Below are 4485 nucleotides of genomic sequence, written 5' to 3' on the forward strand. Positions count from 1 at the left end.
ATGGGAACCGTATCTTTGACAAAGGAGGCAAGAATATACAGTGGAAAAAAGACAGCCTCTTCAATAAGCGGTGCTGGGAAAATTGGACAGCAACATGGAAAAGAATGAAATTAGAACACTTCCTAACACCACACACAATAATAAACTCAAAATGGATTAAAGACCTGCATGTGAGGCCAGACACTATAAAACTCCTAGAGCAAAACATAGGCAGAACACTCCATGACATACATCAAAGCAAGAGCCTTTTGGACCCACCTCCTAGAATCATGGAAATAAAATCAAGAATAAACAAATGGAACCTAATGAAACTTTAAAGCTTTTGCATAGCAAAAGAAACCATAAACAAGACAAGAAGACAACCCTCAGAATGGTAGAAAATACTTGCCAACGAAGCAATGGACAAAGGATTAATCTCCAAAAGATACAAGCAGCTCATGCAGCTTAATACCAAAAAAGCAAATAACCCAATCTGCAAATGGGTAGAAGACCTAAATAGACATTTCTCCAAAGAAGACATACAGATGGCCAACAAACACATGAAAAGATGCTCACCATCACTCATCATTAGAGAAATGCAAGTCAAAGCCACAATGAGGTATCACCTCACACCAGTCAGAATGGCCATCATCAAAACATCTAGAAACAATAAATGTTGGAGAGGGTGTGGAGAAAAGGGAACCCTCCTGCACTGTTGGTGGGAATGTAAGTTGGTACAGCCACTATGGAAAACAGTTTGGAGGTTCCTTAAAAAACTAAAAACAGAACTACCACATGATCCAGTAATCCCACTCCTGGGCATATACCCAGAGAAAACCATAATCCAAAAAAGAAACATGTACCATAAAGTTCATTGCAGCACTATTTACAGTAGCCAGGACATGGAAGCAACCTAAATGCCCATCAACAGATGAATGGATAAAGAACATGTGGCATATAAATACAATGGAATATTACTCGGCCATAAAAAGGAATGAAATGGACCTATATGTAATGAGGTGGATAGACCTAGAGTCTGTCATACAGAGTGAAGTAAGCCAGAAAGAGAAAAACAAATACTGTATGCTAACTCATATATACGGAATCTAAAAAAAAAAAAAAAAATGGTACTGATTATCCCAGTGACAAGGCAAGAATAAGGATGCAGATGCAGAGAATGGACTGGAGCACATGGGGCTGGGGGTGCGGGGGCAAAGGGGAAGCTGGAATGAATTGAGAGAGTAGCACAGACATATATATACTACCAAGTGTAAAATAGATAGCTAGTGGGAAGTTGCTGTATAACAAAGGGAGATCAACTTGTTGATGCATGACGCCTTAGAGGGCCGGGTTGGGGAGGGTGGGGAGGAGTCACGGGAGGGAGGGGATATGGGGATATGTGTATAAATACAGCTGATTCACTTTGGTGTACCTCATAAGCTGGTACAAGAGTGTAAAGCAATTATATTCCAATAAAGAGCTTTAAAAAAAAAAAGAATTAGCTCAACCATGACTTTATACCTGAAATATTTCTGATACCTCCAATTTCTGAAACACTACCCCTCATTCACTATAAGTGGTGTGTTAACCTAACTAACATTATCACACAACTATAATCATCTGTTTACCTATATTTCCCTCTTACCAGATGATTGTTCTTTAAGGACATAAACAATATCTTGTTCATCTTTTGATTCTTAGCTCCAAGTCCAATGCCTGACATATGTTAAATATCTAAAGTTTGTTTTTTGGAAAAGAGGATGAGGAATGAACGTCCACTGTGAGTACACAGGTGACCTCAATTAGGGAGATCAGAAGCTGTGAAGGTAAAAATAGAACAGTGAAAGGAAGCACAAAATTTGTTCCCCTAGCAGAGTAGTACTAGACTAAATTGTGAGTAAGGCATTTTGACTTTGAAGGCTTCTTTTTAGGGCCTAGCCTGTAGGACCCCTGGTTCCCCCACGATGTCCTCAGCTGCTGTGAGCTTTTCACTTGCATCTGCCCTCCCCAGGTTTCATCCCATATCCCACGCCTTTTCCTATCTCCTCCCCCCCCAAATCCACCATTCTAGTTTCTCTCTTAGCCTACTGATCTCTGCTAGCAAACCTAAAACATCAATATGTGGAAATACATCATTATGTATCCCAGTGTGTTCCCCCAAAATGCTTCATTCAAAAGGATTTTCACGTTAAATTTAGGAAATATTTATACACAACCTCACTCTTGAAGACAAAGTGTGCATTAACATATTAAAGGCTCAGAGAAGTCTTACACTGGAAAACTTTATTGATTTTGTTTAATCCTGCATTTTCCAAAATTATTTGTCAATGAAGTCTCTTTTTATACCACCTCTTAATGTCCCACAGGACTCCTGTTCCATAGAACACAAGCCAGGAAGCACCAGGTAAGGATTAGCTGTTCCAAGTGACTTACTTGAATCACAACAGGTATCTTCTAAAGACTGTGTTTTAACCCAAAGGCCTGATTCTTTGGTAGGAATTTCAGGTTCTTACTCATGGTGGACCTTTTGGGTAAAGAGTCTCTGTGGAGCACTTCAGATTATGTCATGATGGAGAACTTTTTATATGTTCATTATGTGCCAAGCAACATACTGTATGTTTTCAAGTATCTTTTTCCAGTTAATTCAAAAAACAATCCTATAATGTAGTTATACGTTCACCCATTTTAAAAATGAGGAAACTGAGCCCAGAGATTAAGCAGCTTGCCCAAGATCACACAGTTCATAATGGTGAAGGTGAGTCAAGTCCAGTTCTTATAGTATTAAATCTCATATTCTACCCACATCTTCACACTACCTGAATTTCTAGGACAGTATTTCTCAAAGCTTGGTCCTAAGATTCTCATCGAAAATTCAGATTTCTGGGAAACTTCCCTGACGGGCCAATGGTTAAGATTCCGAGCTTCCACTTCCACAGGGGGAAGTTTCAGTCCCTGGTCGGGGAACTAAGATCCCACATGCCGTGTGGCGAAGCCAAAAAAAAAAAAAAAAAAAAATCAGATTCCTGGGACCTATTCAGATGTCCTAAATTAGAGTTTTGTGGCTGGACCAGAACCAGGTGGTTTTAACAAGCTCCTCAGTTGATTATTACAGACACTAAAGTTTGAGAACCACAGTTCTAGGTATATATTATTTTTACAACATTGCACTACCATCATCCAACTAATTAATCAATCAACACATTATGATGTTGGTCTTGACTCACACTGCTGTACTCTCAAGGCCAGCCCAATCAAGTCGCCATCCTACATTGTCTTTGAATATTACTATATAGTCTCCCCTGAGTAAGGCAACTCATACCCTGAAGATGAAAGAGACAAAACAAATGAATCTTCTCACTTTGAATGAATTGCTTTTGTTGATGTTGTAGGTAAAACTTACCACTTCTTATGGCTATCCCAATGAAATAACATATCTCAATTAGCAAAAATTTGAAAGCAAAAGATATCCAGTGTATGAAATAACCAAAGAAACTCAAGGCTTTTGACTTTCTTCTGGCTAATGATGATTTGTAAGAGGTTTTGCTTCTCTTTTATTGCTGATGCCTTTTGTATAGTAGTGTTTTCCTCTTTACTAATTCCCAGGACAAACCAGCTGTGCTTTCTGTTAAACAATCTGTTATTAAGTGCAAAACGTCAAGTAACTGTCATTTTCTCTTCACTGGATCCTGTGAAATATTTCACCCCTGCAGTGATGTGCTCTGACCAAAAATAAGAAAAAATAGCTAGAGTGTGTATAAATTTGTGTGGAGGGGGGCAGGGGTGAGAGAGAGAGGAGGAGAAAGAATAGGTCCTTTTCCCACCTTGTTCTTTGTTCCTGAGTTAGAAACCATCTCTACTTTACCTCTTATCGTCCCATCTCATTACTATTGTTATAGGCGTCTCATAACGTAACTGATGATCCGTTGCTCTGTACTTGCCTCCAGGAGATATGTGGTGAAAATAAAAGCGAAGGAAAAAGCAACCAGGGTGAAGAACGGATATGAGACATTGATGGCTATCTGCTCTGATAATCATTCCTACCTTCCTCCCCGTTAACAAAACTCCACACTTCACTGCCAGGAATAAGGAATACAGTCCCTGCCTTCCTTGCAGCCAGATGTAGCCATGTGTTTAAGCAATGGCTTTTGAAATACAACTGGAAGAGCGGTGTGGCAGTTTCTGGCAATCTCCTTTGCCCTGAATCTTCTATATCCCCTGGAATGCAAATGTGAGGACAAGACAGATGACTGCTGTTTGGGACATGAGGTAAACTCGGAACAGCAAAGCAGCAAGAACAAAGGAGTTCGGATCTCTGAGGACCGTGGAGTTACCACATCAGCCCTGGAATCATTAGCTCCACATTAATTTCACTTGAAAGAGAAACTTTTAATCTTGTTTAAGGCTCCATAACTTTGGGCTTGCCATCACATGCAGCCCAACCTATGCCAACTGGCACAGCCTCTACTCCCATAGGGACTGCACACAGCATGACTCTGGTCCTGAACT

Source organism: Hippopotamus amphibius, chromosome 6 (assembly GCF_030028045.1).
Source record: "Hippopotamus amphibius kiboko isolate mHipAmp2 chromosome 6, mHipAmp2.hap2, whole genome shotgun sequence".
NCBI lineage: Eukaryota > Metazoa > Chordata > Mammalia > Artiodactyla > Hippopotamidae > Hippopotamus > Hippopotamus amphibius.